Below are 15635 nucleotides of genomic sequence, written 5' to 3'. Positions count from 1 at the left end.
TTCTCTATGGTTGAAAGCCTTGCCATGAAAGGGAAAAGTGCACACACACACACACACACACACATGCAAACACATATATGTATATACACATATGAGTGTATACCTATACATATATGTATGTATGTGGGGGGGAGTGTCTTGGACGACACTCTAATGGTTAACGAGTTGGGTCTTGAAGGACAATAGCAGGCTGGTTTGTCTTTGTACCCTGCCAGGTGACCTTTCTCTTACCTGGCCTGGAACTGGTCCTCCATTTCACTTCCCTGACACCAGCTCCAAATCAAAATGCTATGAAAACCTTTGTGCAATCCCTTGCCATCTTACTATGCTTTATATGTTGTCTTCTTTTGTTAGAATGTAAACTCCTTGAAGGCAGGAGTTTTTATTTCTACCTCTAGCCCTTAGCCCAGTACAAGCACATAATAATACCCCAATAAATGCCTTACATATTAATATAGCTATCTATCTTTCTGGAGGACAAGACTACAACCAAGGATGATGAGACCAAGCCTTAGCTTGGCTTTCTTCAGAAAGACCTCAGGGATGCATTCCCACAGTGCAGGAAAAAGATGACAGTCACTCAGCTACCAAAGTGATTTTTCTAAAGAGCAAGTCTGACCATCATTTCCCTGCTGTTTCTCCCTCTTACTTTCAGGATCAAATATTAAATCTTCTGTTTAGCTTTTAAAAACCCTCCACAACCTGGCCACTTCTTAGCTTTTGTTTTTGATGTTGTCCCTGATTACAAAGGGAAAATAGTAATCAATGGATATATTCCTCTGTCAAGTCTGCTTTCTTCACTTGTATCATAATTTTTGAATGTTTCATAATTATTTCTAATGGCAAAATAACTATCAGATTTACATACTGTAATTCATTCATTCCACAATCACTGGACAAATAGTTTATTTCTAGTTTGTGTATGTGCGTGTGTGTGTGCACGCAAGTCTCTGTGTTTGCGTGTTTGTGTGTGTGTGTGACAACTAATGTTTCCGGTAAAATGTTTGTGCAGATAATTTTATTTGCAAACTGGCAATGGCCTCACAAAGGTAGAGCCCCAAGAATAGACTGTCAGGTAAAAAAGCTGTCCAAGTTTTTGTAACTCTTAAGGTTAGACCAATTCATAGCTTCACAAGAAGAGTTATAGCATGTCCATACTACCGTAGCATTCTTGGTATTGAATTTCGTTATCTTGTATTATCTCTACCTAGTTGATGGCTTTTATAAATCATATTCAAATTTTAAAATGTACATTTCTCTAATTATTATCAACTTTAAATATTTTATGGGTTTTTTGATCATTTCTATTTCTTCTTTCTAGAAGTATCTATTCAAATCTTTTGACAGCTTAGCTAATGAAAAATGATTCTTATTCTTGTAAATTTGTTCAGTTTCTTATACATTTTAAATATTAGACTTCTATTAAAAATGGGAGGATTTTTCTGGGTTTGTTTCTTATTCTGAGATATATTGCTTTTTGTTATGCAAAACCTTATTATGATCACTATAACCTCTTTTTTTGCCATGAAATTTTTTAAATTAATGTTTTCTTTTTTTATATCTCTCACTTCCAGATATATGCCTTCCCCCACCCATTGCACTTTTCCTTGTAACTAAGACAAAGTTAGGTAAGCAAAACTGACATGGCAACTCTGTCTGATGTATCTATGACATTCCACACATATACTCCACCTCTCTACTGAAGGACTGAGGTACTTTCTCATCTCTTCTCTGATATCACAGTTACTCAGTGTTCAACTTCATTTTAGGATCACTATAATTTCTATGATAATTATTGTCATCTCAATTCCCCATTGTTTGATGAAATTCAGATAGAAACAGTCCTGGGATAAGTCAATATCCTGATATTTTTCTTTTATGTTTAGTATTCTATGTACTGTGATAGATATGAATAAAAACAATTTCTGCCTTTTGTAGTTGAACAAAAGTATTAGGATGTGAACTCATCTTCTCTAGACTCCCCGAAAATACTCCCAGAACAACTCTAGTAACAGACGGGATAAGGGGAACAACACGTATCTCATCCTATTCTCACATGATTTTAATTTTTTTTCTGATAGGTCTTAACATTTTTAATTCTTTTTGTTCCACATAGCTTAGAGATTATGATTATTTTGCATAGAGTTATCTATCAAAAACATTATTCATAAATTTTTATGGATCTGTATTATATTAGGTAATTGATCTGTTTGCCTTTTCTCAATTTTGCTACTTTTCAACATTTCTGCACCATTTGACACTGATCTCTCCTCTTGGGTACTCTCTCTTCTCTGAGTTGTCACGACAATGCTCTCTCTTGCTTTTCTGCTTCATTGACCACTTTTCGGTAGCTTTTGCTAATTCATCATCCGTGTCACATCTGTGAGTGTTGCCTAAGACCCTGTCCTGAGTCCCACTCTGCTCTTTCTCTGTGCTTTCTAATTTAGTCACCTCTTTGGCTCCCATGAGCTTTATTACTATCTCTATGAGATGATTCCCAATTCTATAAATCCAACTTGAGTTTTTCTCCTGTGCTCCAGCCGTGCATTTCAATAGCTTATTGGATATTTTTAACAGGATGTCCCATAGGCTTCTTAAAATCACCTTGTCCAAAATTGAACTAATTGTCATTTCACCAAAACCCAGTCTTCTGAACTTTCCTATGTTTATCATCAAAGGTACCATTGTTCTTTTAATCAAGTAAGTTTACAACCTTAGAGTCAACCTCAACTCCTTCTTCTTCCTTTTCCCATATATCTAATCAATTAACAATCCTTGCTGACGTTCCCTTTATAATATCTCTCCTCCTTCTTTCTACCACATGCCCATGCTCCTATTTTAGGCTCTTTTCACCTCTCACCTGAATTCTTATATTAACTTTCTATTTGATCTCTCAGCCTCAAGTTTCTTCCCTTTTTAATTCATTATCCAAATGGCTGCCAAAATCATTGTCTTTAAGCATGGGTTTCCCCATATCACTCTTCTGCTCAACAAACTCTATTGGCTCCTGATTGCCCCTAGAACCAAATACAAATGCTAAATGTTTGGTATTTAAAACCCTTCACCACATGGCTTAAATCTACACTCCTAGCATTCTATATTACTGCCCTTCAACTCCACTGCTGTCCAGTCAAACTGGCTTTTCTTGCTTTTCCTCTTCCATGTCTTTCCATCTCCTCTTTTCTCCTTGTCCTTATGTGAATTGATTTCCATGCCGGGAACATACTCCCTCTTCCCAGTCCCTCCTTAGAATGAATCTCTGGTTTCATTCAAAACTCAACATAAATGTCACTTTCTACATGAGACTTTTTCTAATTCTCCCTACCCCCATTACCTTCTATTTATTTAACATATAATCATGTAAGCATAGAGCATGTGTGTACATGCTCTGCTCTTCCCCCAGAGAATGTAAGCTTCTTGAGGTCAGGCACTATCACTTTCGGATTTATATCCCCAGAACTCAATGGACACTTAAAACAGTCTTTTCATTACAGGATAAATTGACTGATTGACATTACAATATACTTAGGGAAGCAAGACTAGGGCTCTACTTCTCCAGTTCAGAATTTATTCCTTTGTAAAAAAGGCATTGGACTAGATAATGTATTGTAAAAACAAGGACCCCGACATACACAGGAGGCTGCTACCACAGGTTCTTAGATCTGTTTTTCTAAAAGAAAAGATAACTTTTGAGGGGTCAACAATCACTTTAATCAAGCACACGTATCATTCACTTAGTTCAAGGAAAAAGTCAGCACCCTGAACTTCAGAGAAAATACCAGAGAAATACAAATCAGTAGACATGGCTTCCAATTGTCTGACATAAGCAATACATACATCATAAATCAATAGACAGATCTGTCTGACCATTACATACACACATAGTTACCAGGGAGAGAAGTACCAACATCTGCCTTTACAAAGCTGAGGGGGCTCCCTAGTGGCTGCCCAGAGTGTCATCTGGCCAAACAAAACACTTCCAATCTAACCCCAAAGGAAAGCCTCACCCTCAGAGTATCTATAGATTATTTAGAGCCAGAGGGCATCACAACTCTTGAGAAACAGTGCCTCATTAGAAACTTAACAAAAAGTGTGGGCTTTCCTACACATCTTCCTAGGCTCATTAATGGGTAGGGAAGATCTTCTTTAATCACATTACTCAGTCAGAGACACTTGATTATGCTAAAACAAAAAATGCATTATCAATACATGTATAAGGTCCTTTCTAGCTTCTTTGAATCACTATTATAAACACATCAAAAGTTGAGTAATGCTGCAAGAACAAAATAATACAAAACAGGACAAAATATGCCACACAGAAAGTGTCAAATAATAATAACAGCGATAATTTTTATAAAAACTGTAGGAAGCATTCATGTAGTGTTTTATGGTTCATGAAGCATTTTGCATATGTTATATATACCATTTGATCCTTGCAACAACTCTATAAGATATATATACTATCATACTTTATTTTATAGATGAGGAAACTGATACTGAGAGAGATGAAGGGATTTGCCCAGCTGCCAGTAAGTGTCTGAGTCAGTATTCAAACTTTAATTCACTACCCTACCTAGTTGTCTTTCTGTGTAGACAGTAAAGTTCTGTAGGACTTCAGAAGAGAGAAAACTCCTTCTGGAATGGGATAGTCAGGAGAAACTTCATGGAGTTGCTAAGAATTGAAGTGGAGAAGTTTGGTTGGTATTTGGTTAGGTAGAAACGAGGGCATTCAAATGAGGAACCAGCAAGAGGAAAGATGAAGAGGTGACTTCCTTATCTGTAGAATGAAGTGAATCTCTAAGTGTCCTTCTAGCTAGAGCTATAACTATAATATATTTTTTTCTACCTGGAGGGAAAACAGTAAGGTGGTTCAGTCATGCAGTGAGAGGAATCTTTACGTAGGGTTGGGAGGAAGAGGGTAAGAGAAAAGTGGACAAAAATGAAGGGTCACCTAACAATGGGAATTCAGTTGGGGATGGGGAGAGGTTGGAAGACATCAATGCACAGGGATATGGTTCACCAGGGGGAAGAAGTGCACCCTCCTAGAACAAACCCTCATTTGTCCCATGTTAGTTTAGTTTCTATGAGATATTATTTGCAAATTGCTTAGTAATGGCACCTGGCATGTAGCAGGCATTGCATAAGTGCTTGTTTTCTTCCCCACTTTCTCTGCTTCCAGGTCTGTTCTTTGATTATGTGGGTCTATGAATTAGCACGAAATGCTCAAGGAACTGAGTAGACCCATCTGAGTGGAGCAGATGTTCCACATATCGGAATACAGATTTGGAGTAAAGTTTATATAGTAGGAGCCAATTGTGAAGCAGCCAGTCATTTATTAGGCACTAACTACATGGTAGGCACTGAGTTAGAAAATAGGGATACAATGAAAGACAAAAGACAGTCTCTGCTCTCAAGGAACTCATAAGCTAATGGGAGAGACAACAGGCAAATGATTATGTGCAAATAAAGTGTACATGGAAGACAAAAAAAATCAGTAGAGGGAAGGCACTAGACTTAAGAGGGTTTGGGAAACACTTCCTGTAAAGGGTGGGATTTTATGTGAGACTTGAAGAAATCCATGGAAGCCAGGAAGTGAAGATGAAGAGGAAAAGCATTACAGGCTTGAGGACAGACCAGAGAAAATGCCAGGGGAAGAGAGATGGAGCATATTGTGTGAGGAACATCAAAAAGGCCAGTGTTACTAGACCAAAGAGTATAGAGATGTAGGGGAGAAGACTTCTGGAAGGATGGGGGACTGCCAGGTTAGGAAGCACTTTGGACACCAACAAAGGAATTACGTTTTGATCCTGGCGGTAATAGGGAGACACTGGAGTTTATTGAGTTAGAGGGATGACACGGTCAGACCTATATTTAAGGAAAATCAGTTTGGTTGCTGAAAGGAGGATGGACTGGAGTGAGGAGAGACTTGTGGCAGGTGGAACAATCAACAGGCTATTGTAATAGTCTAGGCATGAGATGTCTTCACCTGGGTGGTGACAATATCAGAATAAACAAAGGGGCATATCTAGGAGATGTTGCAAAGGTGAAACTGACAAGCATAGGCAATAGACTGAATATGGGGAGTTGGAGACAGTGAGCAACTGAGGATGTCATTCAGGTTAGGATCCTGAGGGATTTGGGAGGATGGTCATGTCCATTCTTCCCATAGGGAAGTTGAGCTACCTAGGTGGCACAGTGTATAGAGCATTGGGCCTGGTGTCAGGAAAGCCTGAGTTCAAGTTCACCTTAAGGAATCTATATAACCCTGAGTTTGCCTCACTTTTTTCACCTGTAAAATGAGAATAACAATACCTCCCAACTACTAGGTTGTTGTGAGGATCAAGTAAGATATTTGTAAAGCTCTTAGCACAGTGCTTGACAGAAGGTGCTTAATAAATGTTTATTTCCTTCCTTCTTTCCTTTCAAGTTTGGAAGAAGGAAAAGTTTAGGGCAAAAGATAATGGATTCAGTTTTGGACACATCGAATATCTATGGGATATCTAGTTCAAGATGTCTGAATGGTATTTATTGTAACTACTTTGTGTGTCTATATAATTAAATTTTATATTAATGTGTACATTTATATAGGTATGCATGTATGTATATGTCCTTATCTCCTTCCATTTAGGGTGTAATCTCATTGAGAGTAGTGACTGCTTCTTTCTTGTGCTTGTACCCCCAGCACTTGACTTTAGCTGTCCAAAAATGGAATGAGTTGTTTTAGGAAGTATTGACTTCCTCATTTTTGGGGGGAGTCTTCAGGTGGAGTCTGGATGATCACTTGTAAGATATATAGTGGTCAGGACTTTCGCTTGGGGTAAGGGTGATGATTAATGATCTATGAGAACCCTCTGTAATCCCATGATTGTTAACTTTTGGTTGAACTTAAGAAATACCTTTCCAACAAAGAATTCAAAACAGTTTTATGAGATAATGAAAGGTCTTCAAGTCTACAGGGTGGATGATGGATGACCTGTCAGGGATGTTTTTGAAAAAATTCCGTAATTGGGTAAGGCATTGGATTATATAATCTGTGAAGACCTTTTCAACTCAGAGTATTTAATTGATCTGACCCTGTAGAAAGCCAGTCTTGGATTCATAAAACTTGTAAAGGAGATTCTGACAAGTAAATATTGCCCCTACCTACCCAGTTGTTAGGGGAGTCTGAAAAGGATGATTTAAGGAGACAAAAACGCAGGGAAAGGACACAGGAAGAAAAATTCAAGAATAAAAGGAACAAAGAGAAATTAGTAGAATGAAGTGTGCAAGAGAGGCTAAGGTGAGTTAAGGTAAAATTAGATGTGTTTTACCTTGAATTCTCAGAAAATTTTTTTTTAAACTTAGTAAATCTCATACATCAAATATCTGAAATGAATGGAATCCAAATATCTACGATGAGTGGGGGAAAGAGATCAGCATAGGTTCCAATTTAATGACCTGCTGGTACATCTTGAGCTCTCAGGACATGAATAATTAATAGACAAAAGCTCAGAATGTCCCTAGTGCCCCCACATTCTTCTAATTTTAGAGTCCTTCCCTTTGAGCTCATCTGGTTGAAGATCTGCCTAGGGACCACAGTGAACCAGTAGTAAAAGGGCCATCTACATGGCATTGTTGGGGAAGGCAGGGGAGCATCACATACGAGCAAAACTTATCAGATGAACTGCATTGATCAGAGAGCTCAAGCATGGGAATCTGAGTCCTGGTGACTTAACCAAGAGATATGGGCTCATATTCCTTAATCTTTTCATTAATATAACAAGTTGTACTTTTCAAAAATTTATATGCATGATCTCACTGATCTTTAAGAGAGCTCTGAGAGGCAGGGGGTATAAAGATTGAACCTCCACATGAGAGCAGAAAAAACTGTCCAAAGGTCTATGCAAATTGTATAAAGTCATATGGTTGCTTAGTGGCATACTGAGGACTAGATGTTAGGCCTCCAACCCTTAATCCAAAACTCTTTTTGCTCCCGACTTTTATTTCCTTTTAGATGGATTCATGGTGATTCTTTTTCTTTATGGTTTCTGGAACCTGGTTGTCATAGATAACATATGGAAGGGGGTAGTGAAAAGGTAGTAACAAAATTCATTTGAAAGAACAAAAAGTCAAGAATATCAAAAGAAATAAAGAAAAAAATGTAAAGGAATGAGGTTTAGAAGTACCAGTAATTATCAAAAAATAACCTTGTATTTGACAAGTGTAAAGACTTAAGATTATTTGGTAAAAATTATTGGAAAAACTGGAACACTTTCTAGAAGAAATTGGGCAGAGACAAATATCCTGCACCATTTGCCAAGATAAGGTCAAAATGGATATGTGACCTAGATATAAAGAAAGATATTACAAGAAAATTTGAAACACATAGAACATATTACTTATCATACTTATAGACAGGTAAGCAATTTATAAACAAACAAGAGATAGCAACGAGGTGTAAAATGGATAATTTTGATTACATTGAATTAAAAAGTTTTTGTACAAATAAATCAAACGTAACCAGGATGAGAAGGAAAAAAGAAAATTGGGGGAAAAATTTGTAGACAGTTTCTTAGATAAAGATCTCATATCTCAGATATACAAAGAACTTTGTCAAATCTCTGTGAATACAGTAATTCCTTAATTGATAAGTGGTCAAAGGATATGAACAAGCAGTTTTCCAATGAAGAAATCAAAACAATTTAGAGTTATATGAAACTGCTCTAAATCATTATGGATTAAAGAAATGCAGATTAACACAACTTTGAAATACCTATCAAAATGGCTAAAATGATTGAAGGGGAAGATGACAAGTATTGGAAAGGATATGAAAAAATTAGGACACTAATTCATTGTTGGAACTGTGAACTGCTCCAACTATTTTGGAGAGCCATCTGGAATCATGTACACAAAGTATTGTACTGCCTACTATACCCTTTGATTCAGGAATACCAATATGAGGTCTGTTTTCCAAGATTATTAAGGAAAAAGAAAGGGAACCTATATGTTCTAAAATATTTATAGCAGCTCTCTTTGTGGTGGCAAAGAACTGGAAATTGTGGGGATGTCCATCAACTGGGGAATGGCTGAACAAGGTGTAATATGTGATTGTGATGGAATGCTACTGTGCTATAAGAAGTGATGGACTCAATGATCTTAGAAAATCATGATAGATTTACATGAAATATTGAGAGCAAAATGAGCTGAACCAAGAGAATGCTGTATATAGTAAGATGAATATTGTTTTAAGAACAATTTGGAGCAAATTTTAACTATTATAAATGCCCAAATTAGCTACAAAGGACATATGAAGAAAGATGTTATCTGCAGCCTGAGAAAGAAGTGATAAATAGAAATATGTATAGAATGATTTTACATATGTATGTATATACATATATATACACATATGTACATACACGTATTTGTATCTAATGATAGCCATCTCAAGGGTGGGGAAAGGAGGAAAAAATTTATATGGATAACTTTATTATATATTTAAAAAGGATAGAAAGTTGTAGATTGGCATAATAGATTTGCAGTTTCATACACAATCAGCTTTTTGAAAAGCTTGTTTTATTCTAAAAAATAAAATAAATAAAACTTTTCTTAAAAAAAGAAAAAGGGGCAGCAACTGCAACCAGGTATCATGGAGGAAAACAACCTTTGGACGTAAAGAACAAGTGACAGCAATGATTATGTGTGTGTGTGTATATATATGTATGAATGTGTATGTGTATGTGCATATATACATATATATCTCAAAGTGGTTTATGAGGGAGACCATTAGTGGTTGGAGCAATCAGAAAAAACCTCATACAGAAGATGGTAACTGAACAGCATCTTAAAGAAAGTGGGGAATTCTATTCTACAAGCAGGAGGTAGAGAGTGAGTATATTCTAGGTATATACTAAATGTAAAGGTCATTAGATGGGAGACAAAGTGTCATAAATGAGAAACAAAAAGGAGGCCAATTTGGCAGGATCACAAAGCAGGGAAAGTGCAATGCCTAATGAGTTTGAAAAGATGGGTTGGGGCCAGGTTACATAAATATTTTAAAGCTAATAACTTATACACAGTTTATAGCTTTTGTGAGTAACTAGATGGCACAGTGGATACAGTGATGGGCCTGGAGTCAGGAAGACCTTTATAAATTCAAAATCTGGCCTCAGACTCTTCCTAGCTGTGTGACTATAGGCAAATTTGCCTCAGTTTCCTCGTCTGTAAAATAAGCTAGAGAAGGAAAAAGCAAACCACTTTAGTATCTTTTCCAAGAAAAACCCCAATGGGGTCATAAAGAGTTGGACATGACTGAACAACCATAAAGTTCTGCAGACTTCGAGGTATCTGTGTAGATCTCTTCCATCCTATAAGAATAAAGAGTTTTCTCTCCCAATATAAGGGTAGGACTTTATGTGCATCTCTATTAAATTTCATCTGTGAACCAGAGAGAGTTTGAGAGTGTTTCTTACTTTATGTGTGTTCAATCTTTTCGCAACAAAAGAGCTAGAAAAAAAAACACATAAGAGATGAGTAATGTGGAGAGGGATTGAATAAAGTATAAAATATAAAGGTTCTTCAAAATTGCATATGAATATTGTAATAATTACTGGAAAAATCTGTCAATTCATGTGGTGAGAATGAGACAACAAATGAACAGGCAGTGATTCTTTTTTAAATTTTTTAAATTTTTTTTATTTCTAACGTTCTACAATCACTGCCATAAAACTTAGATTTTTCCCCCATACCTACTCCCCATGACCCCCCTCCCTCCCCAAGATGGCATACAATTCTATATAGGATCTATACATACTTTCCTATTGAATATATTTTCACTAGTCATGCTGTGTAGAAGAACTAAAATAAATGGAAGAAAGCATATAACAAGTCAAAACAAAATACACACACACAAAAATGATCTGCTACATTCTGCAAATGAATTCCATAGTTCTTTCTCTGAGTGTGGAAGGCATTTTGCCTTGGAAGACCACTGGAAATTTTTTTTTAAGTTCTTATGTTGTTACGAAGGTCCAAGTCTACCAGAAAAAAACTCTCGCACACTGTGGTTGTTGCTGTGCACAAAGTTCTCCTGGTTCTGTTCCTTTCACTCAGCATCAGATCATATAAGTGCTTCCAGTCCTCTCTGAAGTCTTCTTGTTCATCCAGTGATTCTTTTAAAACTTGCTAAGATACTTTAAAACAAATGAACAACAAAGGAAAATCTAGAAGGAATATGGATGCTAGAATTGGGTTCAAATCCCACAACTAGACAAATCACTTAATGGGCATCTCCATGGGCATCAGTTTTCTCCACTATCAAATGAGGTAATTGGACTAAATGATCTCTGAAGTTTCATCTGTCCTTCTAGGCTCCTATGATAGATACTCCAGGGCTTAGGAAATATAACTCTATGGAGGATTTAGGCAAAGGTGTGGACAAGAAAGGCAAAAAGTGAGAAGATTTGGAAGAGGCTAAATTTGTATAAGAGATAGGAGTACACACAGAGATGAAACCACAGATGTATAAATGTATCAAAATACCCTCCCTCTGGAGGTCTTGACTTTCTCATGAATAGTTTATCCCTACAGTGTAGAAAGTGGTTATTTTTCAACAGCTACCAAGGGTTGTGTTTTTTTTTCACTTTGGCAAATAATACTCAGACATAATAGTTTGAATATACATATGCATAGGCATGCACATGTTCATACATATACATATATATGTAAATATACATAAACTTGTACATCTATACAATTCTCCCTTTAGCCAAGATTTATCATGCCTCTTGGTTCTCATGTGGTACTGGTGGGATGCTAATACTAGGATCCATTTTTAAGTGGTGAACTGGAGGGAGCTAATTTCCACATATTATAATAATAGTTGACATTTATTTTATTAGAATTTTATAATCCCACTCTTTTTCAAGTTAGAGATTATAATCACCTAGACTATTGCAAGGGCATCTTGATTGGCTTCTAGGCATTCATCTCTCCATTCAGTCTTCTACACAGCTGCCTAATTGATAATTCTCAAGCGTAAGGCTGGACATTCCATTCTCTTGTCCAAGAAGCTTTAATAATTCCCTATTACTTTTATGGTAAAAATTGAACTCCTGGGTTTTTTCTTTAAAGCCTACTAGGATGAGAGAATCTTGAATGAGATAGGTAGAATGAACATTAGTACTCATTTCAGAAATTAGTATCCTAACTCATTCATTGTGGGGACAGAGAAGTTCAGATGACTTTGCTAGAGTGAGAAAGAACTAGGTCTTCCCTTGAGTGGCATCTTAAGTTTCCTTGGTACCTTAAAAAAAGATGTTCATTTGTCTTTGCTCAAGCAGATTAAAGTGGCGATAGGACAGCAACAAGGAAAAATAAGTCATTAATACTGAACGGACTGAGCATCTACTTTGTGTAAGGCATTGTGCTAGGCATCCTGGAGGATACTGAAAATGTATAAGACACAGAAACTACCTTTAATAGTTCTAATTTAGTTACCCTGATCTCAGGGAGATAATAACCTAATGGGGGAGACAACATGCAAACAAAAATATACAAAGCAAGCTACGTACAGGATAAGCATAAAATAAATAAGAGAAGGAAAGCAGTAGAATTAAGAGGGGTAGGAAAAGGCTTCCTATAAAAGGTGGAATTTTAGTTGGGACTTAAAGGAAGCCAGGAAAGCTGGTAGGCAGAGTTGAAAAAGGAGAGCATTCTGGGCATGGGGGACAATCAGAGATGTCCTGGAGCTGAGATGGAGTGTCTTATTTATGGAACAACCAGGAAGCCAATGTCACTGGATCAAAGAGTATCTAGAAGGGAGCAAGGTGCAAGAAGAATTGAAAAGTAGGAGGGAACTGGGTTAGGAAGGACTCTGAATGCCTAACAGGATTTTGTATTTGATCCTAACGTTGATAGGGAGCCCCTGGAGTTTATTGAATAGGGGAATGACATAGTCGGATCTGTACTTCAGCAAAATCACTTTTGTGGCTTGAGAGGAACATGAACTGGAGTGGGAAGAGAATTGAGGGAGGTAGCCCCACCAGCAGCTTATTGCAATAGTCCAGGCATGGGGTAATGAGGTACTAGACTGGTGGTAGTGTCAGAGGAGAGAAGGAGGTATTGAAGGATATTGAAGGAAGGATATTGAAGAGGTGAAATTGACAGGCTTTCGCAATAGCTCAGACATAGGGATGAGACACAGTAAAGCATTGAGGATAATGCCTCGCTAGGGGAGTCTGAGAGACTGGGAGAATAATGCTGCCCTCTACAGTCATAGAAAATTCTATTTCTGATTTGGCTACCTTCCTCCTCCTTTCTCTCTTTTTCTCTTTCTTCCCATCACAGAGTAGTTAGATTTTATAAAGCATTCTAAGATTTGCAAGTTACTTTACATATGTAATCCTCTGATCCTAACAACAACCTTGTGAAGCAGGTATATTATTATCCTCATTTTGTTTTCTTCCTTCTTGATCTCTCCTCAGTCTTTGACACAGTCTGTCAACCTTTTCTCCTGGTATTCTCTTTTCCTACCTGTCTGACCACTCCATCTCAGTCTCCTTTGCTTAATTTTCATACAGAAAATGCTGCTAATCATGAGGGTCTCCCAAAGTTCTGTCGTGTGCCCTCTTTTCCCTCTATACTATTTTGCTTGGTTATCTCTTCAGCTCTCATGGACTCAATGATCATCCCTAGACAGATGATTCTCTAATCTATTTAAACAATCTTAACCTCTCTCTAGACCTCCTGTGTTGCATGTCCAACTGCCTATTGAACACCTCAAACTAAATTTCTTGCAGACATCTTAAACTCAACATATCTGAAACTGAACTCATTATTATGCCCTCCAACTCCTTCCCTCTTCTTATTTCCCCTATTACTATTGAGGGCTCCAGCGTCCTCCCAGTCACCCTGATTTGAAAACCTACTTGCCATGTGTTGCCAAACCCTGTCAATTCTATCTTCACAACATCTCTCATGTATACCTCCTTTCAAAAGACTCCAGTGTCTCCCTATCACCTCCAGGATCAAGTATCAAATTCTATTTGACTTTTAAAACACTGGTCCCTTCCTACTTTTTGAGTCTTCTGGGAGGTCCAAAATTGTCCAACCTACGGTAAAAGAAACTTATGCAAAGCTCTGAGCCAATGGTACTTTATCAAAGGGTGGATGGCTCCTCTCTAATGAAATGAACCTCAGATCTTCCTCCCAATTTGAAATGTTCCTTTCCTCCAGGGCCTTAGTTTTATAGTGCATGATACCCAGACTATGTAGATGAGCCAAACTAAAAAATCAGAGTCTTATTGGTTGACAGACTTTGCTCTTCACCCCCCAGGAAGGTCTACACAAAATACATATTCCCATTGGTTGACAAACAGGTTGATGAGCAGACTTTGGCAGAGCTCTCTTGACCTTTCAAGAGGTTCTACCAAGCCAATATGCAGATTCATGGGCTGGGCTGATTAAACAGTTGTCAAGACACCTGCGTGGGCCAATGGTCCAGTAAAAAGGCAGGCCACAGGCCAGCAACCAGGGTTACTCATTGGCCAAATGCTCATGACCATCTCTCCATGTTGGGGGATGGAAGGTTGATGAAGGACAGAGAGACAAACAAAAATAACTGGGGGACTATCCATGTCATTGAATCACCTCCACCATGCTGGGCTAGGTCAGCCTAATGAGGAAAAACAAGGGTGGAGATCCTCTAGTTAGTTTCCTATGGGTAGGCAAGTGAATTTATAATCTGCAGTTCACAGCTCTAGGGCCAAATATACAGAATTTATAATCACTACCCCTATGGTACCATATCAAACTGATTAATACTGATTGGAATAGAATATGGATCCAATTAATCATCTATCTCACTTTTACACCTCACTACCCTCCACATATTCTGGGATCTAACGACACTTGTCTCCTTGCTGTTGTCACATAACACACTCCACATCCTGATTCAGTTCATTTTCTTTGGCTGTCCCCCATGCCCAATATTCTCCCCTTCCTTCTCCTTCTCTTTCTTGGCTTCCTTCAAGTTTCAACCGAAATCCCACCTTCTGCAAGAAGCCTTTCCTGATACCACTTAATGCAATACCTTCCTTCTATGACTATCTCCAATTTATCCTGTATAATCTTATTTATAAATTGTTGTTTGAATGTTATCTTCCCCCATTAGATCGTGTGCTTCTTGATGGAAGAATCTGGTTTTGCCGTTATTTTATTTTGCCTCTGCACTTATCTCCAGTTTATTCTGAATATATCATTTGTAAATAATTATTTGCATGTTGCTTTACCTATTAGATTGTGATTTCCTTGAAAGTGAAATCTGTTTTTGCCCTTCTTAGTATCCTTGGCACTTATCATCACATAGTAGGTGCTTAATAAATGTTCGATGATTTGACTTTTACTCATGAGGCAACTGAGGCTGAGAAAAGTCAAAGGATTTGTCCAAGGTCACATACTTAATATCATTTTTGGACTTTAATAAGGGCCAGAGCTTGAATTAATCTATCAATGGAGGAGCCTGAACCTAACAGCCTCTTTATTCTCTGAAGTAAACTCAGAGAATACCTCTTCTTATGTCAACAAGGCCAGCTGTGGCTGACTTAGCATTCTTTATGACACCCTTAACCCAAGACACTGTCTTGAATAATGGGACTTTT

The sequence above is a fragment of the Notamacropus eugenii genome, chromosome 7 (genome assembly GCF_028372415.1).
Source record: "Notamacropus eugenii isolate mMacEug1 chromosome 7, mMacEug1.pri_v2, whole genome shotgun sequence".
NCBI lineage: Eukaryota > Metazoa > Chordata > Mammalia > Diprotodontia > Macropodidae > Notamacropus > Notamacropus eugenii.
Note: the sequence above shows the minus strand (reverse complement) of the source record.